This window comes from Erinaceus europaeus, chromosome 20 (assembly GCF_950295315.1).
Source record: "Erinaceus europaeus chromosome 20, mEriEur2.1, whole genome shotgun sequence".
NCBI classification, from domain to species: domain Eukaryota; kingdom Metazoa; phylum Chordata; class Mammalia; order Eulipotyphla; family Erinaceidae; genus Erinaceus; species Erinaceus europaeus.
This window is the reverse complement of record NC_080181.1, coordinates 44081640-44107404: the sequence shown is the minus strand read 5'-3', so window position 1 is coordinate 44107404 and position 25765 is coordinate 44081640. Positions and strand designations below refer to the sequence as shown.

Genomic DNA, 25765 nt, shown 5'->3' with positions numbered 1-25765 from the left:
TAACCCTGGAGGAAGAAAAAAAAAAAAGAAAAATGTTAACTGGGATGGGGGGAGAGCATGCAGTGGCACAAGGATGTGGGTACAAGTCCCTGGTCTCCACCTGCTGGAAGGAAGCTTTGCAAGCAGTGAAACAGTGCTGCAGGTGTCTTTCTCTCTTCCTCTCCCCTCCTCTCTCAATTTCTCTCTGTCCTATCAAATAAAGGGGAGGAAAGGAGTAGGGGTATGGCTGCCAGGAGTGGTGAATTCCTCATGCAGGCATTGAGCCCCAGTGATAACCCTAGTGGCAATAAATAAACAGGTCAGGCAGTGGTTTGCCTGGGTTGAACACACATGTTACAATGCACAAGGACCCCAGTTCAAGCCCCCAGCCCCCACCTGCCTGGGGGAAGTTTCATAATCAGTGAAGCAGGTCTGCAGGTATCTTTCTCTCACCCTGCCAATCTCTCCCCTTCCCTCTCGATTCATCTGTCTCTAAAAATAAATAAGTACGGGGAGTCCGGCGGTAGCGCAGCTGGTTAAGCGCAGGTGGCACAAGCACAAGGACCAGCTTAAGGATCCTGGTTCAAGCCCCCGGCTCCCCACCTGCAGGGGGATTGCTTCATAGGCGGTGAAGCAGGTCTGTAGGTGTCTATCTTTCTCTCCCCCTCTCTGTCTTCCCCTCCTCTCTCCATTTCTCTCTGTCCTATCCAACAACGATGACATCAATAACAACAACAATGATGACTATAGCAATAAAACAAGGGCAACAAAAAGGAATAAATAAATAAATAAATATTTTAAATAAATAAATAAAAGCTTAAAAAAACTAAACAGGGTTCAGCAAGTGGGGAGGAGGCCGCCATTGGGTTAAAGATTCTCTTCACTGCGGGCACCCACAATTGGGTGACCTGCCAGCAACTAGCTAAGGGTCTGTGTAGTGTCTTGTGGGATCCTCCTGTCCCCACCTTCCCCAGGTGGAGGGGAAGGATGGGCCCCACTATGCCCCCTGGCTGCTCTGAGGCTGGTATTGCCAGAGCTCCTTGGCCGCGAAGAACATAGCTTTTCACCAATCCCCTCCCCCAACCCTTCCTTTACCTCCGTGGGCCTCCACCCTGCACCCCACCCCCTTCCCTGGGCCTCCTACCTGCTCCATTTCACCATTCTGAGCCCCCTTTTTCATTCAGATGGAGACAGAGAGAGCACCTCCTATGAGGTGCCCGGCCACCAGCCTGAGTCTGGCACGTGGCAGTGCAGGTGCCCTACCTGGTGAGCTATCTCTCTGGTCCCCGACTGTCCTTTTGAGTGGACGCTGCCCAGTCGAGTTCTCCCGACCTAGACTTGAACACCCAGACGCGACCACTGGCTTTGCTGTTACCGGTCGTACTTGACCCCCCTCCCCCCCACCGCAGTCAGTCCCGGCCTCTCAGGCTTCCCTGCGGCCCTGGAGGTGGGGGGTGGGGGACGGTCACGCCGCCTTCTGAACCCTTCCGAGCCTCACGGGTCCCAGATGAGAAGCTGGGGGCCCACAACCCTGCTGTTCACCCAGGCGGCAAAGAGCAGGTGCCTGGGGACAAGGGGAGGGGCGGGGCCAGGACGCAGCCCCGCCCCCTGGCACCACCTGCTGGCGCAGGTGTGAGACTGAGGGGGGCGGACGGGAGTGGCACGGGACTCCTTGCCAGGACGGCTGTATTACCTCCGGCTCCCACGACCCGCCCTGGCACAGGCAATGCACGTTTGCAGCTGGTCCTGGGCACAAGTGGGAGGGCACAGGGGCAGAAAGACGGGGTCACCCAGGAATGGAAGGGGGGCAGGGGCCCCGAGAGTTCAGAAAAGGCTGGAAGAGCGGAGGCAGGCAGCGGGGACTAGGGGGCAAGAGGGGTGGGCTCCCGCCTCCACCTGGGAGGTGTCCAGAACTGGGGGGCTGGCCCCTGGAGAGACACTGGGGCCTAGAACCTGCGCCCGGTGCATCCCCGCGCACTCTGGGGCAGGAAGGGGGCACAGCGAGGCCCGCGAGGTGCCAGGGAAGGATCCTGGTTCCCGGCGTGGTGGCGAGGGCGCGCCCCGGGGTGTAGGTGCTGGGCGGGGAGGATTGGGGTGCCGCAGACTCCCTGCCTGGCGCTGACCCACTTTCCCTCTAAAAGCCGCAGCCGAACAGGTGGGAGCCTCGGGTGGGACTCCGGGGACCCACCCAGAGAATCATCGCCACCCTGCAGGGGGCGGAACCAGCTTTCAGCGAGGGGGGAAGAACAAGGGGGAAGGGAGACGCGGGGCAGTCAGGACCGGTGAAGGGAGGGTTGGGGGGGGGATGAAGTGGAGGGGTGGAGGAGGAGGGGGAGGAAGAAGAATGAAGAAAAGAAGAGCCTGGCAGTGCTCACCTGGTTGAGCGCATATGTTACAGTGCGCAAAGACCTGGCTTCGAGCCCCCGGCCCCTACCTATTGGGGGAAAGCTTTGCAAGCGGTGAAACAGGGCTGCAGGTGTCTCTCTTTCTCTGTCTCTCTCTACCACCACCACCCCTCTCGATTTCTGGCTGTCTCTATTTAATAAATAAATAAATAAAAATAATTTTTTAAAAAGGAAGAAAAGAAAGAAGAGTGCAGTAGCTCGCCTGGATAGTGCTTGCCATAAAGATGTCCCAGGTTTGGGCCCAGCCCCCACACCATCAGAGGAACTATGTCTATCTATCTCTGTTTCCTCTTTCAGAGGTGGAAGGGCAGTGGGGGAGGGGCGGGTCTTCTTGCTAAATTCTGGTTCATCCTTCTCTGTCCCTGCCACCTATGGTGTAGCAGCCTCTCCATCTGATAGGACCAGAGGACATCTGTGCTGACCCCCTTTCTCCCTCTGCACCCCACTTCCACTGAACGATGAATGGGTACAGACTGTGCCAGCCTGTGCAAATATGCTCGGAACAGAGGGGGTCAGGCTTTTCCAAAGAAAAGCAGAAGAGCTGGCCATAGTGAGCCCCCACCCCCAAGGTCAAGCACTGGTCTGTGCTCTGCATGGAGCTATTGGTCTTATTCTCATGAACCTCTGCAGGATGTAGTCTGGCAGGGAAGGAGCCGGAGGCACAGAGAGGTTAAGTATCCTGTCCAGGATGACACAGCTGTCGAGTGGTGGAATTGGGACTGGAGCCTGACTCCTGCAAATTAACAACTAGGCTTCCTCTCTTTTCCACTACTTGTCTATCTGCCTTTCATCCCTCTCTCCCTTCCTCCTTCCTTCCTTCCTAGACTTTATCTATTTGTTTACTGACAGAAAAAGGTAGACAGCATAATGGTTATGCAAGAGACTCTCATGCCTGAGGCTCTGAGATCCTGGTTCAATCCCCACCATCATTAGCCAAAGCTGAGCAGTGTTCTGGTAAAAAAAAAAAAAAAAAAAAAAAAGTAATCTGTTTACTTGACATGAGACAAAGAGAGAAAGAGAGGGAGGAAGGAAGCGAGACACAGAAAATCATGCACCTTCCTGACAGCTCCACTTGCTGCTTTTCCACCAAGACTGTTCTTCCTGCAACAAAAGGGAGACGGCTGGCAGAAGAACTGAGGACCCTGTACCTGAGATTCCTACACTTACCAAGTTCTAACACTGGGGGTCTGGTGCCCAGTCTGCACTTCTAAGCTAAGCTCTGCACTTGACCTCCCAACCCCCCCCCACACACACACCTACCAACAACACACAAGTTCACAAGCACCCTTAGTCCCCTTGGGCCAGGGAGTGGGTAAGAGGGAAGTCCCCAAGGCAGGAGAAGAGGCTCACTCAGGAAATATCAGGGTCTCCGGTATAGATGAGGGAGTATAGTGGTAGTGCAAGGGGCATCACTTGACTGACTTGCTTTGTCTCATGGCTACATGGGTGTCCTCTGGTAGCTTCAGTGTCCGAGCAAGCCAGCTTCTGCTACAACTGGTCAGTAGGGGGCTTTTTTTTTTTTTGTCCTACTTTTTTTTTTTTAATAAAATGTTTTCTCTAGGGCTGGGTGGTGGCACACTTGATTGAGCTCACATGTTTTGTTTTAAATATTTATTTATTCCCTTTTGTTGCCCTTGTTGTTTTATTGTTGTAGTTATTATTGTTGTCGATGTCGTCGATGTTGGGTAGGACAGAGAGAAATGGAGAGAGGAGGGGGAGACAGAGAGGGGGAGAGAAAGACAGACACCTGCAGACTTGCTTCACCACCTGTGAAGCGACTCCCCTGCAGGTGGGGAGCCGGGGGCTCGAACCGGGGTCCTTACGCCGGTCCTTGCGCTTTGCACCACTTGTGCTTAACCCGCTATGCTACCGCCCGACTCCCTGTACTTTTTTTTTAATTACTTTGTTAGGGAATTAATGTTTTGCATTCGACAGTAAATACAATAGTTTGTACATGCATAACATTTCCCAGTTATCCATATAACAATACAACCCCCACTAGGTCAGTAGAGGGCTTTTGAATCCTGCAAAAAGACCTTCCTGCCTGACCCTTCAATGTCCCAGATTCAATCTTCTGCACCACAATTATGCCAGAGCTGAACAATGCTCTGGTTAAAAAAAATAAGAAGGAGGCTGGGCAGGAGGTCTGGGAGGTGGCGCAGTGAATAAGGCATTGGACTCTCAAGCTTGAGGTCCTGAGTTCGATTCTGCAGAAGCACAGTGATGTCTGGTTCTTTCTCTTGCTCCTATCTTTCTCATTAATAAATGAATATAATAAAAAAAATTAAAGGAGGAGGGATGGGCAGTAGTGCAGCAAATTAAGCACACATGGCACAAGCGAAGGACTGGTTTAAGGATCCTGGCTCAAGCCCCCAGCTCCCCACCTGCAGAAGGGTCGATTTGTAAGCAGTGAAGCAGGTCTGCAGATGTCTATCTTTCTCTCCCCCTCTCTGTCTTGCCCTTCTCTTGATATCTCTCTATTCTATCCAACAACAACAATAGCACTAACAATGACAAGGTCAACAAAATGGAAAAAATGGCCTCCAGGAGCAGTAGATTCGTAGTGCAGGCACTATGTTGAGCACTGTAACATGTGCTGCTCAACCAGGTGGGCCACCACCCAGCCATTCTCTCTCTCAACACACACACACACACACACACACACACACACACACACACACACACACACACACACACACTCGCACACACACTCGCACACACACTCGCACACACACTCGCACACACGCATGCACACGCTACAATAAACAGTATACTTAGCTCCCCTTCCCAGACACAATACATCTATCTCTCAATTTAGTCTTTAATACAAGTTCAAATCATTTCTCATGTAATGACATCTTAACTAAGCCTATGTTTATATTACTTGGGTAAGTTTATGCCTTCTTTATTTGTTTATTCAGTGAAGCACTGCTCAGCTTTGGCTTGTGGTGGTGCCAGTAATTGAACCCAGGGCCTCAGAGCTTCAGAGCATGAAAGTCTTTTGCATAACCATCCTGGCCTGGTCCTATGCTTCTGCTATTTGTGATTTTTGTTCTTTGCAAATACCATCTTCTACCTGGTTACTAATTGTATCTGGGGAAAGTATTGAATTTTGCATGTTTACTCGGTCTGTAGGGCAGTTGACTGCTTCTTGTGTGCAATTGAACTTCCTGAGGATGATAATAATAATGATAATGATATTATTATTTTATTATTATTATTCTTTGTCACAAGAATTACCAATGGGACTTGGCGACCACATGACTTATCCATTATCCCTAACAGCCTCCCAACCTATCTATATCTATCTATATATCTATATCTATGTATAGAGAGAAACAAAAATAGATAGGGAGAGAAAGAAAGTGAGGGAGACAGAGAGGAGAGATACCTGCATGAGGTCCCCCCAAGGCTTTAATATCTGCTTCTGATTCCAGCATTGCCCTGATTTCGCCAAGGTGCTGGTTTTGCATGTTTGTGTTTGTTTTAGACAAATTCTTGATTTCCTTCAAATGTCTGGGGATCATTGACTGTCTGATCTTATTCACCAATGAGTGTTGGGACAGTGGCTCTCAAAGTGTGGCCTCGGCAATGATATTTTCCTCTCATGAGAGCTCAGCGGGTTTTTTCAGCATCTCCACCATGTGTGATATCGCAACAGAATGAAATCAGCAGCAGACAGGAAAATCCAGCTGCCACTTAAGCCAACAGACATTGGCAAGGTCTTCAAAAATATAGAGCAATGCTGTTTTTCTTTTTTCCCTACTAAATGAGTTGTTTTGAAGGGAGGAGCTATTTTCTTTTTTTTTCTTTTCATTTTTTAATATTTATTTTCCCTTGTTTAACATTGTGTGGTTATTATTGTTACTGATGTCATTGTTGTTGGATAGGACAGAGAGAAATGGAGAGAGGAGGGGAAGACAGAAAGGGGGGAGAAAGACAGACACCTGCAGACCTGCTTCACCGCCTATGAAGCGACTCCCCTTCAGGTGGGGAGCCGGGGGCTCGAACCGGGATCCTTCCACTGGTCCTTGTGTGCTTAAGCCGCTGCACCACCGCCTGACTCCAAGGGAGGAGCTATTTTCATAAACACTGTGTTGCTTGTGTTGATGTGGAGTTTTATCACTTTAAATGATATCATTTTTAAATAGATACATAAATACTTAAAATTTCCATCTTAACTTCTAGTACAGTAAATAATGTTAAGCTTACCTAACCCCCCCCCCCCATCTCCTACCTCAATAAAAGTCCTCTGGAGTGTGTAAACAGTCTGAAAAAGGTCAAGGGATCGTAAGCGTAGTATGTTTAGGAACCACTTGCTTGGGGACTGGGAAGTAGTACAGTGAGTTCAGTGCACATGGTGCAAAGCCCAAGGACCAGTGTGAGGATCTGGTTCGAGCCCCTGGCTCCCCACCTACAGGGAAGTCGTGTCAAGAGCGGTGTAGCAGGTCTACAGGCCTCTATCTTTCTCTCCCCCTTTCTGTCTTCCTCTCCTCCCTGGATTTCTCTCTGTCCTAGCCAAAAACAACAACAACAACAATAAACAATAAGGGCAACAAAAGGGAAAAAATGGATTCCAGGAGCAGTGGATTCCTAGTGCAGGCACTGAGCCCCAGCAATAACACTGGAGGCAAAAAAAAAAAAAAAAAAAAGGGAACCACTTGCCTTGACTTAACCACTATTGGTTTTCTATTATAATTATTGTTATTATTATTATAAACCAGAGCCCTGCCCAGCTCTGTTTTACTCTATGTTAGTAGGGATTGAACCTGGGACCTCAGGCATGAAAGTATTTTTCTACCAAGATAATCACTATGCTATTTCCCTGACCTATTTATTGTGTTTTAGGTTAAAAAAGAGAGAATAGCACTTTTTAAAAAATTTTAATTGCTACCAGGTTTATCCACTAGAGATCAATATCTGCATAATAAATCCAGCATTCCCGGAGGGTATGTGTGTGTGTGTGTGTGTGTGTGTGTGTGTGTGTTTAGAGAGAGAGAGAGAAACTGAGAGGGGAGGGAGGAGACAGAGAGTAGGGAGGGAAAGAGACAGCACTTTATTTATTTTTTTTATTTATAAAATGGAAATATTAACAAGACCATAGGATAAGAGGGGTACAATTCCACACAGTTCCCACCACCAGAACTCGATATCCCATCACCTCCCTTGAAAGCTTTCCTATTCTTTAGCCTTCTGAGAGCATGGACCCAGGATCATTCTGGGGTGCAGAAGGTGGAAGGTCTGACTTCTATAATTGCTTCCCTGCTGAACATGGGTGTTGGCAGATCAATCCATACTCCAGTTGAGACAGCACTATAAAAAGATGACATTGTGTCCTTTGGGACAAAATGGATAGAACTGGAGGTGATTATGCTTAGCAAAATAAATAAGAAAGTGAAGGACAAGTACCAGATGATTTCACTCATATGTGGAATTAGAGAAATGAAGCACATGAGCTTGGAAAAAAAAAAGTCAACCCATATCTAAGACCTTGGAAGAACTATGGTGGTTATCATTGGGTGGTGCAGGGCACAGAAGTTTGGTGGTTGGAGTAGTATAGAACTTCATTCCTGTGAGTCAGGGGGTAGTGCAGTGGGTTAAGCGCAGGTGGCGCAAAGCACAAGGGTCCCGGTTCCAGCCCCAGGCTCCCCACCTGCAGGGGAGTTGCTTCACTGGCAGTGAAGCAGGTTTGCAGGTTTCTATCTTTCTCTCCCCCTCTCTTCTGTCTTCCCCTCCTCTCTCCATTTCTCTCTGTCCTATCCAACAACAACAACATCAATAACAACAACAATAATAACTATAACCATAAAACAAGAAGGGCAACAAAAGGGAATAAATAAAAATTTTTAAAATACTTCATTCCTATTATCTTATAATCCTATAAACCACTATTAAGTCACTAATAAAAGGGAAAGAAAGAGAGAGAAACAACTATAAGCCCTGCTTCACCATTTATAAAGTTTCTCCCCTGAAGGTGAGGACCTGGAACTTGAACTCATGTCCTTGAATGCATGGTAATGTGTGTACTCTACTGGGTGCACCACTGCCACTTTGCCTTTTTTTTTTTTCTCTTTACTGGAGCACTGCTTAGCTCTAGTTTATGGTAGCGCTGGGAACTGAACCTAGGACTTCAGAGCCTCAGGCATGAGATTCTTTTCACATCACCATTATACTATCTCCTCTGCCCTCCGGAGCATCACTCTGGCACAGTCAATGCCAGGGATCAAACTCAAGACCAAATGCTTGGTTAACCCTGACCTCTACCCCTTTTCCACTGCCATCTGTCCTCCCATTGTTAGACTCTGCCTCTTCTTTCTTTTATTATTATTAATTTTTTCTCTTTTAAAATATTTATTTATTCCCTTTTGTTGCCCTTTATGTTTTATTGTTGTAGTTACTATTGTTGATGATGATGTCATTCTTGTTGGATAAGACAGAGAGAAATGGAGAGAGGAGGGGAAGACAGAGAGGGGGAGAGAAAGATAGACACCTGCCAACCTACTTCACCGCTTGTGAAGTGACTCCCCTGCAGGTGGGGAGCCGGGGTCTCCAACCAATTCCTTACACCGGTCCTTGCACTTCGCACCATGTGCGCTTAACCTGCAGTGCTGCCGCCCGACTCCCTATTATTAATTTTTCTTAGGCCAAACTCACACATTTGCTGACATACTTTCCCTGCTTTTCCAGAAGGCCTGGAGAAGTCCCTGGCTGTGTTGGGTGAGTCATCTTAAACTCAATGCCAGTGATGAATGAATGAATGAATGAATGAGCAAAGGCTCTGGCAGTGGAGACTCTGAGTGAAGACTAGGGGTTGTTTGGGGCATGGGCCTGAGTCAGGTGGCTGTTTGGGCTAGGAGCCTTCCTTAGTGGCAGCTCATGTGAGTTGCTGGGGCCAGGGGTTAGACAAGCTGTGCAGTCAGTAGAAAGGCTAGGAGGGGCCCCAGGGAGACACACAGAAGGAGGTGGCAGACACCTTCTCCTTTGGGCTTAATTTAGACACAGAGCTGTGAGCCCCCAGGGCTCACTTGCTAGGAGAAGAGCGAAGCCAGTGTGATCTGCAGACACTCCAGGAAAAGACTGCAGGCTCCAGACTCCTGGGCTCTGGGCTAGGCTGAGGGGTTGGAAACGGAGAGGAGGTGGGAGGCAGCTAGGGAGTGTCCCCCGAGATGGAGAAGGGCAAATGTTCCTTCTGTGGAAGATGTGTGGGCATCTAGGGCGTTGGGAAGAGCACTGCCCTTGTTCCCTGCCTTGCACCTGAATAGCTAATAACAGCGGGTCCCAGTCACCTTCTCAGGTAATTCAGGCCTTTCAAAGATGGTAGGAGAGGGTAGGGGAGATAGCATAGTGGTTATGTAAAGAAACTTTCATGCCTGAGACTCCAAAGCCCCAGGTTCAATCCCCCACACCACCATAAGCCAGAGCTGAGCAGTGCTCGAGTTAAAATTAAAAAATAAAATAAAGGGGGCTGGGTGGTAGCGCAGCAGGCTAAGTGCACACGACACAAAGCACACAGACCGGCATAAGGATCTGGGTTCCAGCTCCCAGCTCCCCACCTGCAGGGGGGTCACTTCACAAACGGTGAGGCAGGTCTGCAAGTGTCTATGTTTCTCTCCCCCTGTCTTCCCCTCCTCTCTTGATTTCTCTCTGTCCTATCCAACAACAATAGCAATGACAACAACAATAATAATAACAACAGTGATAAACAAGAGCAACAAAAAAATTGAAAAATAAAATAAGAGGGGGACAGCTGGGGGGGGGGGCGGAGTATGTGACCACAGAGCAAATATCAGAGGGGCAGAGTGGGGTAATGAGGAAACTCAGATAGGGTGCTAAGAGAAACCGCTCCCCTCTGATAGCAGGGACTGAGCTATGTGCCTTGGCAAAATGAAAACCAAAGCAGAACCAGTGAAATAGCTCACTTGGATAGAGCGCTGCTTCACCACATGCATGACCCAGGTTTGAGCTCGGCCCCCACGGCACTGAAGGTAGGTTCAGTGCTGTGGTCTATTTCACTGTCTCTTTTTCTGTATCTAACAAAACAACAAAAAGTTACAGCCTTGTAACCCACTATTAATCATAAATTTTAAAAATGGATGAAAAAAAAAGAAAGAAAGAAAGAAAAAAGGGCCAGGAGGTGGCACACCCACTTGAGCACCCTCATTACCGTGCGCAAAGACCCAGGTTCAAGCCCCTGTCCCCCACCTGCAGGGGAGACACTTTACAGGCATGAGGCAGGTCTACACAGGTGTCTATCTTTCTCCTTCTCTATCTCCCCCCCCCCTCAATTTCTGTCTCTATCCAATAAATAAATGAATAAAAAAATATTTTTAAAAAAATAAAAAGGGAGGTGGGTGGTGGCGCCCCGGTTGAGCGCAGGTATTACAATGCGCAAGGACCTTGGTTCAAGCCCCCGGGACCCACCTGCAAGGGGAAAGCTTGCGAGTGGTGAAGCACTGCTGTAGGTGTCTCTCTGTCTCTCTCTATCTATCTATCTATCTTGATTTCTGGCTGTCTCTATCCAATAAATAAAGATAATAAAAAAATAATTTAAAAAATGTAAAAAAGAAAATCAAAGCAAGCCTAGTCCCACCCCAGAGCTATGGAAAGTTAGGCCTTGCTCTCCAGAAAAGCCTTTCTTCTCTCTTTCTCAAAGGACCCGCTTAATTTTTCCTTTTCTTTTCTTAGATTCAAGTGTTTATTTGGTCTAATTCTGAAATACATCCATGCAGCTGAAACAATTTGGCTGCCTGGGGTGAGAAGAGACCACTTCCTGGCCTTTTAAATGAGAGCCCCCCACCCACGTGGCTGCAGGAGGGGTTGGGGCAGAGCGATGAGGGGTGGGGTGGTGAGGGAGGGGGTTGGGGACTGACTGGTCACTTAGCGCTGGGCCCCAGCTGGAGGCTGATGGGCTCTCCCGCAGGGAAGTGTCAAGACCCTAGTTTCTCCAGGACCTGGTTGTTTGTGCGGGTTACCACCTCTGGGTGGGGGGGAGGGGGGCCCCAAGGGATGGGGTAACAGGTGCAATTTGACACGTGACCCAAATCTTCGAGGTGCAGGACCTCTGTGATGGAGACAAAAGCGTGTGCTGGGCGTGGCTCTGATGGTTAAATGAACAAGCTATCCCTATTCCAAAAGAGGTGTGTGTGTGTGTGTGTGTGTGTGTGTGTGTCTGCCTGTCTGTCTTAGCTGGTGGGTGGGCCCAACTCCACAGACACCCATCCCGTAGCTCAATGATCTGAGGCCTCGTGTGTCTGGGGGACACCCCTCGATGTTGTCAGGGACTGCTACGTCCCCTGTTTTGTAAGCCGAGAACACTGAGTCTCAGAGTGAAACCAGTACTTGCAACCCCAGCCCAACAATAAAGGAGGTGAAGCCCGCTCAAGTTCATGGACAGCACCGCCCGTCTTGTGCCTGCCCTGGGCTGCACATCCCCTGCTGGCCCCCTCTCTGAGCGTCATGGGTCAGACTGCCTCCACCACCACCACCCCCCCCCCACAGATGTTCTATGGTGCATCCAGGTTCCAGCACCATCACCTGCCTCCAGCCTCAGGACTTTAGCATATGCCTGCCCTGCCCGGTTTCTAGGTACTTTCCACTCCTGCTCAGTACTCAATGCCAAAGATGCTTCCCCAGACTGAGGTGTGGCTTGCTGGGTGCCACAGTGCCCACCATCCATGGGGGTACCCTGTCTGTCTGACTGTTGTCATCTCAGAGTCATCCCAGCAAGCTGCAATGTAGGCAGGCCCCAGTGGGGAAGGATAGGATAGAGGCAGGAAGCTTGGGCTTAAGGGCTGTGAGTCTCCCAGCCTGTGGCAGCACACTGCCCCTGGTCCATTCCTCTCATTGCCCGGCACCTCAGAGTTGGCCTTGGTTCCCTTCTCTGGAACTGTCACCCTTGTGATTGGTGAGGGGGGGAGGGGTGTGGGGAGGTGGTGAGTTTAAGGCACAGTTCCACTTGGGGACACAGTGACTTGACCACAGATGGCAAAACTGTGGGTCAGATACAATATATACATATATGTATATAATTTATTTGTTTATTTTGCATAGCAACAGAGAGAAATTGAGATGGAAGAGGAGATAGGGAGGCAGAGACACCTGTAGCACTCTTGAAGCTTCTCCCCCCTGCAGTTGGGGACCTGGGGCTTGAACTTGGGTCCTTGTGCACTGTAATGTGAATGTATGACCTCAACCAGGTGCTCCACCACCCCGCTTCAACATCTTTCTAAAAATTTTAAAAAAAAAAAGTCTATTGATTAGAGAGAACCAGAGCAACACACAGGGTACCGGATTCAAACTTAAAACGTTCTCTGTGCTACACTGAGACACCCGCCTTTCTAGGTGGTGGCTTTCCTATCTTGGGGACCATTTTATGGAGACACACTGATCCACCCTGGTGTCTTATCAACGCTCTGGGAGTCAGGGGCCAATCTAACACATGGAGGAGTTTTGGGGAGGGCTGCAGGACCTGGGAGTAGGGGTGGCTCTCACTGCTCTGCCCAACTGGTCCTGAGGTAGAAGGGGTCAAGGGGGACAGTCACAGCACAGAGATACACAGGAATCTAACTGTGGGAAAGGGAACACCCCAAGCTATAGGGAGAGGTGGGTTACCCTATTCACAGTATTGGGACAACATAACAGCCATCTGGAAAAAAAAAATGAAACACAAAAAGCAAAGCCCCAATTACCGTTTGTGTCTCCTTGAAAATAAACCCCAGCAGGATCCAGATGGAGGAAAGATTTTAAATGAAAAAAAAAAAAAGACAGAAACCATAAAAATATTAGAATATAGAGGAAAATGAGGGTGAAAAATTATAATCTTGGAGGAGAGTGACTCTTTGATTTTGTTACAAAACCCTGAGGCCATAAATAACAGCAGGGATTTATCCTACCCAGGAAGAACTAAATATTTCTGCTTCTCTCAGAAAACATCCGGATTCAAGCAAAAAGCAAATGTTAAACAGAGATGGAAGTGGTGGCATGACCCTAAAATGGGATGATTACACAGTCACAAACAGAGAAACACAAACAAACAAAAAGGTGGATTTGTGTCTCTGGTATGAGGCTCTTGTGTACCTGACAACATCTGAGATGCATGCCACAGACTCATGGCTGCTATAAATCAGTAAGAGGAGGGGCTGGGTGGTGGCACACCTGGTTGAGCACACATGTTATAGTGCACAAGGACCCAGGTTTGAGCCCTGGTCCCCAGCTGCAGGCAGAAAGCTTCACAAGTGGTGAAGCAGGGCTGCAGGTGTCTCTCTGTCTCTCCCTCTTCTCTATCACCCCCTTCCCTCTCAATTTCTGGCTGTCTCTATTAAATAGACAAATAAAGATAATTTTTAAAAATCATTAAGAGGAGATATTTCCAGAGGTGGTGCACCTGGTAGTGCACACGTTACCATGCACAAGGACCTGGGTTCAAGCCCCCAATAACCAGCTACGGGGGAGGGAGGAAGCTTCATGAGTGGTGACGCAGTGCTGCAGATGTCTTTCTCTACCTCTCTGACTCTCTCTTATCCTTTTCTCTGTCTCTATCCAAAATGAATGAATTAATTAAAAGACTTCATCTTTACAAAATAATATTAAGCAAATTATTAAATCCCTTCAACTGAATCAGAAAATGGGTGAAGGGTAGAAAACCCTCATAGTCAGCGGACACCCAGGACTCCAAGATGGCGTCAACTGCACCACTGAAGGAGAAGAGGTTCTTGGATGTGAAACTAGGGGAACTGCCAAGCTGGATATGGATGCGTGATTTCACCCCAAAAGGCATTGCAGGGCATTTCAAAGAGGTTACTACCATTACTACACAAGTACATCAATGTGAAGACAGGCAGCATGGCTGGGGTGTCAATGGTGCTGGCCGCTTACATGCTGTTCAACTACTGCCACTCTTAACAAGGAGCTCAGGCACGAGCGATGACGGAAGTACCACTGAAGAGGCCTGGTGTGGAGGAAGCACTACATTCCTGACGGGCCATCACTCTGCACCCTGGAAGAAACCCTTTTCTATCCTGGATGAGATTAACACTCAATTAAAGGTGACTGGTTCAAGGTGGGGGGAGGGAGAGAGGGAGGAAGGAAGGAAGGAAGGAAGGGAAAAAGAGAAAGAAAAAGAAAGAAAGAAAGAAAGAAAGAAAGAAAGAAAGAAAGAAAAAGAAAGAAAGAAAGAAAGACCTCGTAGGAAAGGAAAACACTTCTGGACACTTGGAAACATGCTTGCTCTCACTTCAACAAGAGAAATGTAGGCTGACACACCAGTGAGAGCCTAATTCTCACCTCTCAGATAGACAAGCTCTGGACTTTGACAACCTTGATGCTTGCAAGGTAGCCAGATCTGCTGTCCAGCTCACTCACAGGGCTCCTGGACGTTATGCATGGGGAGGGCGGGAGGCGGGGGAGGGGGGCTTGTCAGTCCCTGATTACTCAGCTTCTCCAGAACACTGCTGGAAGAGACTGGGAAAGAGCTCACTATGTAGAGCTTAGGGCTTAACCATACCTGAAGGCCTGGGTTTAAGCTCCCGGTCACATGTGAGCACCACAGCACCCTGGGCAGCTTCGTGATGAGGGAGTGATATTTCTCCTCTGAAATAAGAGGTATGAAGAAGTCAGTCAGGTGGCTGGAAGGTAAAGTGGTAAAAAAGCAGTGACTTATCAAGTGTGATGTCCTGAGTTTGATCCCTGGAATTCTATGTACCAGATTTTCTGGTTCTCTCTCCTTCTCTCTCTTAATATTAATAAATAAATACATATTAAAAGAAGGAAGAGAAAAAAAAAAGGAACAGAAGAAGAGGATGAGTAGGAGGAGTTGATGATGATGGAGAAGAAGAGGAAGTAGCTGTCAGCCAGGAACAGTAGAACTGCACATGAATGAGACCTTGGCCCCCTCCAAAAAAATAAATAAATCACAGCACAACTCTCCCAGAGCAAAGCAGGGTGGCTGGGGGAGGGGGAGTGACAGACACAGAGAGGAACAAAGACAGAGTCAGAGAGAGAGAGAGAAATCTCAGCTAAGGCTGGGGTGGATTTTATGAGCTAGTCTTTTCCGCCATTACTTCCGACATCACTTCTGCCGTCACCTCCACCACTGCTTCCACCATGTTCTTCCAGTGGGGGTTTCTGCATCAAGATGTGAATACCAGGGAGGTTGGATGGTTGGGGGACCCCCAGTCCTGGAGGCCTTCCCCCTAAGAATAAACCCTGCAGATAGCTGAAAGCAGGGAGTGGGAGGCCCTTAAACATCCATCTCCTGGCGGAGGGGGGTGCTTCCCATAGGCTCTTCTGTTTTGCCCTTGTCCTGGTCCTAGGCACTGCGGATAGCACAGCGAACAGAGAGCCCCATCCCTGCCCCTTCCCTGTGACACTAACCAGTCCCAGAAAGGGGACAGACCTTGGTCCCAGGGCCTCACAGATAACTACAGCAATGGCCAGGTGAAATAATCATGAGTGCGAAAGAAAGTGTGGGGGCAGTGTGTGTGTGCGCACAGGCGTGTGTGTGTGTGTGTGTGTGTGTGTGTGTGTGTGTGTGTGTGTGTGTGTGTGTGTGTGGTGCTTCTGAGAGAACGGGGCTTGGCTGGGGGCCCAAGGACCCCCTCTGAAGAGGAAGTAGGCAGCAGTGGCTAATTCCTGGTTGTCACCAGGCTGGGAGGAGAGAAGGCCCAAACCTCTCATTTCTGCTCAGGCTAATATTAGCTTGAGAGACGTGAAGAGTAGTGTCTTTTTTTTTTTTTCCCTTTCTCTTCTTTTCTCCTCTCACAACAGCTATTAGTCCTTAAGGGTAAAGAGTGGGGAGACAGAGGAGCCCCTGTTGGGTTCTTCTGCGGTGGAGCTCTGCCATCGGGTAAGGTAGCTTCTCACAGGCCTGGCAGAATCACCCAGAAACAAGCGTCTAATTATAGCTGAGCATCTGCGACACTAAAATAAGGACGGTGATCAACACGAGCTTTCAGGTTTTTCACTCAGTCAGAACAAGTCACTAAAAATAACCAGGGATGGATCCTCCACGCCCCCAGACAATGTGTGCCATCCCCTCCACATGGGTCAGGGACCCAGGGGCTGGGGGAGACATGATCCTGCGGCCACTGTGCTGTTGTTGTCACCTCCCCTTTGTCACCAGGGCAGTAACACATGGCAGGTGGGGGGAGGATAGAGATGTGGGTTGGGGAGAATGGATTCAGTCAGTGAAGCCCTTTGGGGACACCAAGTGCATGAGAAGGACGCCTTGATGGAGGAATTGGGGGCCCCTCCCACAGCCTCCAAGGGTCTCAGGGTCCTTGACCAGCTTCTCAGCTGCTGGGTTAAGGAAGACTGTACACACACACACCACCACCACCACCACCACCACCACACTACATGCATAAGGCAGCATATGAGGATACCAGGTCACTTCTTCCCCATGTGGGATGGGGGAGCTCATAGGTCTGTATACTAAGGCCTCCACCCAGGGCACCCCACCCCTAAGTCAGAACTACACTCAAGGACTGGGAGATAGCTCTTGGCTGTGTGCCTTGCCCTGAGGACAGTGGAGGTTCAAACCCAAGGGTGCCACATAGGGGAAGCTCTGATGCTGTGGTATTTCTATCTCTCTCTCATATATATGTGTGTGTGGATGTGTGTGTGTGTGTGTGTGTGTGTGTGTGTGTGTGTGTGTGTGTGAATTTTTACCTTTTTAATCTTTTTATTTGTTTATTATTGGATAGATAGAAACTGAGAGGAGAGGGGGAGATAGGGAGAGAGGCAGAGGGACACCTGTAGACCTGCTTCATGGCTGGTGAAACTTCCCCCCACACACACAGGTAGGGAATAGGAACTTGAACCCAGGTCCATGTGCACTATACTATATGCACTTAACCAGGTGTGCCACTGCCTGGTCCCCAGAAATTTTACTTTTGAATTAAGTAATTTTAGGGTTTTTTGTTGTTGTTGTTCTTGATAGAGACAGAGAGAAATTGAGAGGGGAGGAAGAGAAAGAGAAGTGGAGAAAGAGACACCTGCAGCACTGCTTCACCATTTGTAAATCTCCCCAACCCTTGAAGATGGGGTGGGATTTTTTTTTATATTTATTTTTATTTATTTATTCCCTTTTTGTTGCCCTTGTTGTTTTATTGTTGTAGTTATTATTGTTGTTGTCGTTGTTGGATAGGACAGAGAGAAATGGAGAGAGATGGGGAAGACAGAGAGGAGGAGAGAAAGATAGACACCTGCAGACCTGCTTCACCGCCTGTGAAGCGACTCCCTTGCAGGTGGGGAGCCAGGGTTCGAACCCGGATCCTTATGCCGGTCCTTGTGCTTTGTGCCTCCTGCGCTTAACCCGCTGTGCTACAGCCCGACTCCCGGGGTGGGATTTTTAAAAATGAAGAAGAGGGCTAATGAAATAAGTCACTTGGATAGTGTGCTGCTGTATATGACCCAGGCTCAAACCTGGCCCCACCACACTGAAGAAAGTTTCAGTGCCAAGGTGTCTGTCTGTCTCTCTATTTATGTCCTTCTCTGCCTCTAAAATAAGTAAATAAATAAATACTTAAATGATAAGGTATGGATGGTGACACAACTGGTTGAGTTCACACATTACCATGCACAAGGACCTGGGTTCAAACCCCTGGTCCCACATGCAGGGGGGAAGCTTTACGAGTGGTGAAACAGTGCTGTAGGTGTCTCTCCCTCTGTATCTCCCCCTTCCCCCCTCAGTTTCTCCCTGTGTCTATCTTAAATAAATTAAATAAAATAACAAAAATTAATAAATAAATAAGTTATAAGGCTGAGGAGTGGTGAAATTGTGTGTGTCTGAGGCCTTGGAACCCACCTGTTCAAAACTAGGGGTCTCACCAAGAGACCCAGTAAGGGTAGAGATAGAGCACAGAAAGGCAAGGCGAGTGGCCTGAAGGTGGAGCAGTGGTGGAGTCTTAGACCAACAAGCCTGAGGACCTGGGTTTGATCACCAGCATCACAATCACATCTGTCAGAGAGACACTCTGGTCCTCCTCTCTCTCTCTCTCTCTCTCTCTCTCTCTCAGAAGAAAGAAGAGGCCGGGTGGTGGTGCACCTGATTGAGCGCACATGTTACAATGTGCAAAGACCCAGGTTCGAGTCCCCGGTCCCCACCTGCAAGAGAAAACTTCATGAGCAATGAAGCAGTGCTGCAGGAGTCTTTTTTTCCAATAAGTAAATAAAGATAATTAAAAAAATAAAATAAAATAAAATAAAGGAGAAGAAGGAAGAAAGGTGGGGGAGCCACTGTGGAATTTTATCCTACTCATAGGACCATAAGGCCATGGTTGGACTATGTGTTCGAAGAACGGGACTGTCAGTGGTGCACTGGATGAGCACACATGTTACCATGCCCAAGGACTCAGGTTCGAGCCCCAGGTCCTCACCTGCAGGGGGAAAGTTTCACGAGTACTGAAGCAGTGTTTCAGGTCTCTCATACTCTCTCTCTCTCTCTCTCTCTCTCTGTCTTTTCCTCCCCTCTTAATTTCTCTCTGACTTATCAAAGAAAGGGAAAAGAGGAAAAAAAGCTGCCAGGAGTAGTGGATTCATCATGCGAGTACTGAACCTGATAACCCTGATAGCAACTAACTAACCAACCCAGGGCCTGTCCAGAAAGCAGGGTGTATACCTGATCTCAGAATCCACCTACCTTCTGAGCCAGGAGTCTTTGAATAATGTGCAACCTACACAACTGCCCATGGCCTGCTGTGGTTGCCACAGTGGTTGCAGGTGGGGACCAGGGCTTGAACCTGGGTCCTTGTGCACTGTAACGTGTTCTCAACCTGGTGTGCCACCACCTGGCCCCTAAATATTTTTTTAAAGAATTTATTTATTTATTCATGAGTAAGGTAGGAGGAGAGAGAGAAAGAGAATTTCAGCCCTAAGAGCCCCTGCCTCAGACTCAATGAAGGTCTTTTCCCTGGGCAGACCAGTAGGGACACAAACCATGGGGTTTTCCTAGGTGATGATGAATGTGTTGCTTTGTACATTTTTTAGGTTAATGATTTGCAAATTGTGTCCTTGGGCCTCTTGTACTTCCGGCTTGAGCTCCAGACTGATTGAAGTAGATAGCAGGTGAAGTAAAGAGCTTTTTAGGCTTAAAAAAAAATATATATATATATATATTTAGGGTGGTCTGGAAGGTGGTGCAATGGATAAAATATTGGATTCTCAACTATAAGGTCCTGAGTTCACTCCCCGACAGTACATGTACCAGAGTGATGTCTGGTTCTTTCTCTCTCTCCTCCTACCTTTCTCATGAATAAATAAATAAATTCTTTAAAAAAAATATTTAGGGGCCAGGTGGTAGCACACCAGGTTGAGAACACGTTACAGTGCACAAGGACCCAGGTTCAAGCCCTGGTCTCCCTCCACCTGCAGAGGGAAAGCTTTGCAAGTGGTGAAGCACTGTTGCATATGCCTCTCTATCTCTCTATCTCCACCTCCCCTCTCAATTCCTGACTGTCTCTATCCAATAAACAAATAAAGATAATTAAAAAATTTAAAAGATTTATTATAGGGAGTCGGGCTGTAGTGCAGCGGGTTAAGCTCAGGTGGCGCAAAGCACAAGGACCGGCATAAGGATCCCGGTTCCAACCCCGGCTCCCCACCTGCAGGGGAGTCGCTTCACAGGCGGTGAAGCAGGTCTGCAGGTGTCTATCTTTCTCTCCTCCTCTCTGTCTTCCCCTCCTCTCTCCGTTTCTCTCTGTCCTATCCAACAACGACAACAACAATAATAACAACAACAATAAAACAACAAGGGCAACAAAAGGGAATAAATAAATAAAATTTTTAAAAAAAGATTTATTATGAGAGAGAGAGAGAGAAAGAGTTCTGAACTGGAACAGGGCCATGATATGCCCAGTAGAGCATACACATTTTACCATCAGTAAAAACCTCGGTTCAAGCTCCCAGTTCCCACCTGCAGGGGGGATGCTTCACAAACTGTGGAGCAGTGTTGCAGGTGTCTCTCTTCTTTGTCTCTCTTCACCTCTTTCTGTTTCTCACCCGCTATAAAAATAGAATAAATGGGCAGCGGACACCGCCCCGGCTTCACTCCGGCTCCACGTCCTGGGGTCCGCCCCCGCCTCCGCCACTACAGGCGCTTCACTCCGGGGAGGCCTGGAGGGCCCCAGACTCAGACGTCGGTGATGTTGGCTTCATAGAAGCTTGCAGGGAGTATTCCAGTGTCTTCAATCTTCTGGAAGACTTTTAAAAGTAGAGGTATTAGTTCTTCTTTGAAAGTTTTGTAGAATTCATTTGTAAAACCATCTGGTCCAGGAATTTTATTTTTGGGAAGATTTTTGATAACTGTTTCAATTTCATTAGCTGTGATGGGCCTGTTCATGTTATCCACTTCCTCTTTACTTAGTTTTGGAAGTTGGTAGGTATCTAGGAAATCATTCATTTCTTCCAGGTTCTCTAGCTTGGTGGCATATAGTTGTTCATAGAAGCCTCGCATGATATGTTGAATTTCTGCAGTGTCTGTTGTGATTTCTCCTCTTTCATTTACTATCCGATTTATTTGGGTCTTCTCCCTTTTTTGTTTTGTGAGTCTGGCTAAAGGTTTGTCGATTTTGTTTACTCTTTCGAAGAACCAACATTTACTTTCATTGATCTTTTGTATGGTTTTCCTATTCTCAATGTTATTTATTTCTGCCCTAACTTTAGTGATTTCTGTCCTTCTGGTTGCTTTAGGATTCCTTTGTTGTTCTTCTTCTAGGTCTTTAAGATGTGCAATCAGGCTGTTTATTTGTGCCTTTTCTTGTTTCCTAATGTGTGCTTCTATAGCTATGAACTTCCCTCTTAGGACTGCTTTAGCTGTGTCCCAAATATTTTGATAGCTTGTGTCTTCATTTTCATTGAACTCTTGAAACATTTTGATTTCTTCCTTGATTTCCTCTTTGACCCAGAAGTTGTTAAGAAGTGTACTGTTGAGCTTCCACATTTTGGCACTGTTACTAATCTTTTGTTGATTGTTAAATGTTAGTTTAATTCCACTGTGGTCTGAGAAGATGCTTGGGATGATTTCAGTGCTCTTGAATAGGCTGATGCTGTCTTTGTGGCCTAACGTATGGTCTATCCTTGAGAATGATCCATGTGGATTTGAGTAAAATGTGTATTCCAGTTTCTTGGGATGAATGACTCTGAAAATGTCCAATAGTTCTAGTTTATCTATCTCTTCATTTAGCTCCCTTATGTCTTTACTGATTTTCTTCCTGGATGATCTGTCAAGTTGAGATAGTGGGGTGTTGAAGTCCCCTACTATGATTGTGTTACTGTTAATATATTGTTGTAGCTCTTTCAGTAGAAGTTTGATGTATTTAGATGGCTTCTCATTGGGCGCATAGATATTAATAATTGTTAAGTCCTCTTGATTGACTGATCCTCTGAGCATTAAGTAGTGTCCATTCCTATCTTTTTTAATCTTATCTATTTTAAAGTCTATCATGTCAGATATGAGAATAGCTGTTCCTGCCCTTTTTTGTGGGCCATTGGCTTGAATGATAGTTTTCCATCCTTTCACTTTAAGTCTGTGTTTGTCTTGTTGAGTTAGGTGAGTTTCCTGTAGACAACATACTGTTGGGTTGTGTTTTCTGATCCATCTTCCTACTCTGTGTCTTTTAATAGGTGAATTCAGGCCATTCACATTTATTGATATCAAAGATTGAAGATATTTTAACGCCATTCTTGTAGAGTTTTAGAGTGTTTTGAAATATATCTTATTTGTGGTGGTCTGACTGTTTATAGGAGACCTTTCAGAACTTCTTTCAGGGCAGGCTTGGTGATGGTTGCTTCCTTCAACTGTTGCTTGTCTGAGAAGGTTTTGATGCTTCCATCTAGTCTGAATGACAATCTAGCAGGATATAGTATTCTTGGCTGAAAGCCTTTCTCATTGAGCACTCGATAGATATCTTGCCATTCTCTTCTGGCCTGTAGTGTTTGTATGGAGAAGTCTGCTGCTAATCTTATGGGTTTTCCTTTGTAGGTGACTCTTTGTTTTTCTCTTGCAGCCTTGAGGATCCTTTCTTTATCCTTATTCCTTTCCAATCTAAGTATGACATGTCTTGGTGTCTTTAGGTCTCGGTTAATTCTGTTTGGGACCCTCTGGGTTTCTTGAATCTTTATGTCTTTGGTGTTGTCTAGACTAGAGAAATTTTCAGCTATTATGGCCTGGAGAATGCTTTCTTCCTCCCCTTCTCTTTCTTCCTCTGGTAAGCCAATAATGCGTATATTGTTTCTTTTGAAGTCATCCCATAGGACTCTGTTGTTGTTTTCAGCATCTCTTAATCTCTTTTTGAGATCTCTTACTTCTTTTTTAGTTGTCTCTAATTCGTCCTCAATCTTGCTAATTCTGTCTTCAGCCTCATTGATTCTATTCTCTCTGCCCTCTACTGCTTTCTGGAGTTCATCTATTTTGTTGCCCTGCTCTGATACTGTTTTAGCTTGTTCAGCTAGTTGCCTTCTTAGCTCAGCGATTTCAGCTTTCAGCTCTCTAATAACCATGAGATAATTAGAATTTTCTTCCATATTCTCATTTGTTGTTCCTGCATTTCTGATTACAATTTTTTCAAATTCTTTACTCACTCCTGTTATTATTTCCTTAGCTAATGTTTGGATATTGAACTCGTTGTTTTGTGCTTCACCCTCTGGAGGAATTTTAGCTGGACTCTTGTCCTGGTTTGAGTCTCCAATATTTTTTCTTGTTGTTTTAACCATTTTATATAAGTTAACAGTTTTTTCAATCCCTGAGTTGGAGTTCAGTGGTGTAAAAGCCTTTTTTTTTTCCCCTGTAGGCTATGGGAGCCTGAGGGCTTTTAAACTATCAATAGGCTTCTTAGCTTAATCACTGACTCCTGACCAAGAGATAAAGCAGGGTGTGGCAGAGATAATCCAGTGGTTATGCAAAGAGACTTTCACAGCCCCTCAGCTATGCCACCGAGGTATAGGTCTTCTCCTGAGTTTCCCGGTTAGATCTCTGTACCCTGGTGTACCCTGGTGTCCCTCCCTGTTGCTGCTCCAGATTCTGAGGGTAGTAGCAATGGAGACTCAGAGTTGCACTTGGTGAGTCTCTGGGGAGTCCTTTCCTCCCTTCAGCTGTCCCCTTGTTGGTGGAGCAGACTGGAGGTGGTGTCTCCACTGACAAACTGTTGAACTGTTAGCAGTCACTTAGTCTCTCCTTAGGCCCCTCTCTCCTCTCTGTCACCAGCCACGCGTGTTTGTACTCACGGGTGATTTACTGGGTTTCTGTGGTCATTCTAGTCCTGTCTTGTTTCGGTCTGGGTGGTCTCCTTTGGTATTCCTAGTTGATCCGGGAGAGGAGAGGAGAGGAGAGAAAGCGATCTGCTGCTCGTAGCTCCGCCTCCCCTGCCAGCTTCTATGAAGCCAACATCACTCTGATACCAAAAGCAGACAGGGACACAACCAAAAAAGAAAACTACAGACCAATATCTCTGATGAACATAGATGCGAAAATATTGAACAAAATTCTAGCCAACCGGATACAGCAGTATATCAAAAAGATTGTTCATCATGACCAAGTGGGGTTTATCCCAGGCATGCAAGGTTGGTTTAATATACGTAAGTCAATCAATGTGATCCACCACATCAACAAAAGCAAGACCAAAAACCACATGGTCATATCAATAGAGGCAGAGAAAGCCTTTGACAAAATACAACATCCCTTTATGATCAAAACACTACAAAAAATGGGAATAGATGGAAAATTCCTGAAGATAGTAGAGTCTATATATAGCAAACCTACAGCCAACATCATACTCAATGATGAAAAACTGGAAGCATTTCCCCTCAGATCAGGTACTAGACAGGGCTGCCCACTATCACCATTACTATTCAACATAGTGTTGGAAGTTCTTGCCATAGCAATCAGGCAGGAGCAAGGAATTAAAGGCATACAGATTGGAAGAGAAGAAGTCAAACTCTCCTTATTTGCAGATGACATGATAGTATACATGGAAAAACCTAAGGAATCCAGCAAGAAGCTTTTGGAAATCATCAGGCAATACAGTAATGTGTCAGGCTATAAAATTAACATTCAAAAGTCAGTGGCATTCCTCTATGCAAACACTAAGTTAGAAGAAATTGAAATCCAGAAATCAGTTCCTTTTTCTATAGCAACAAAAACAATAAAATATCTAGGAGTAAACCTAACCAAAGAAGTGAAAGACTTGTATACTGAAAATTATGAGTCACTACTCAAAGAAATTGAAAAAGACACAAAGAAGTGGAAAGATATTCCATGTTCATGGGTTGGTAGAATGAACATCATCAAAATGAATATATTACCCAGAGCCATCTACAAATTTAATGCTATCCCCATCAAGATCCCAAGCACATTTTTTAGGAGAATAGAAAAAATGCTACAAATGTTTATCTGGAACCAGAAAAGACCTAGAATTGCCAAAACAATCTTGAGAAAAAAGAACAGAACCGGAGGCATCGCACTCCCAGATTTCAAACTGTATTATAGGGCCATTGTCATCAAAACTGCTTGGTACTGGAATATGAACAGACACACTGACCAGTGGAATAGAATTGAGAGCCCAGAAATGAGGCCCCATACCTATGGACATCTAATCTTTGACAAAGGGGCCCAGACTATTACATGGGGAAAGCAGAGTCTCTTCAACAAATGGTGTTGGAAACAATGGGTTGAAACATGCAGAAGAATGAAACTGAATCACTGTATTTCACCAAATACAAAAGTAAATTCCAAGTGGATCAAGGACTTGGATGTTAGACCAGAAACTATCAGATACTTAGAGGAAAATATTGGAAGAACTTTTTTCCGCATAAATTTTAAAGACATTTTCAATGAAACGAATCCAATTACAAGGAAGACTAAGGCAAGTATAAACCTATGGGACTACATCAAATTAAAAAGCTTCTTCACAGCAAAAGAAACCACTACCCAAACCAAGAGACCCCTCACAGAATGGGAGAAGATCTTTACATGACATACATCAGATAAGAGTTTAATAACCAATATATATAAAGAGCTTGCCAGACTCAACAACAAGACAAGAAATAACCCCATCCAAAAATGGGGGGAGGACATGGACAGAATATTCACCACAGAAGAGATCCAAAAGGCCGAGATACACATGAAAAAATGCTCCAAGTCTCTGATTGTCAGAGAAATGCAAATCAAGACAACAATGAGATATCACTTCACTCCTGTGAGAATGTCACACATCAGAAAAGGTAACAGCAGCAAATGCTGGAGAGGGTGTGGGGTCAAAGGAACACTCCTGCACTGCTGGTGGGAATGTCAATTGGTCCAACCTCTGTGGAGAACAGTCTGGAGAACTCTCAGAAGGCTAGAAATGGACCTACCCTATGACCCTGCAATTCTTCTCGTGGGGATATAT

The 25765-nt window shown here is 46.5% G+C and overlaps 1 long non-coding RNA gene and 1 pseudogene across 2 annotated transcripts in view; one reads left to right on the top strand and one right to left on the bottom strand.

The window, feature by feature from the left end:
- Positions 1 to 7465: 7465 nt before the first annotated feature.
- LOC132534924 (uncharacterized) overlaps positions 7466 to 25765 on the bottom strand; it is a 30085-nt gene continuing 11785 nt past the window's right edge. The window contains exons 2-3 of one of the 2 annotated variants that reach the window (XR_009546684.1): positions 14887 to 14972; positions 7466 to 7720 (exon numbers count right to left, since the gene is read on the bottom strand). This is a non-coding gene — a long non-coding RNA (uncharacterized LOC132534924). The remainder of the gene's footprint in view (positions 7721 to 14886; positions 14973 to 25765) is intronic. The other variant, XR_009546683.1, reaches the window with a different exon arrangement.
- On the top strand, positions 14043 to 14325 carry LOC103111736 (ATP synthase subunit f, mitochondrial-like; annotated as a pseudogene).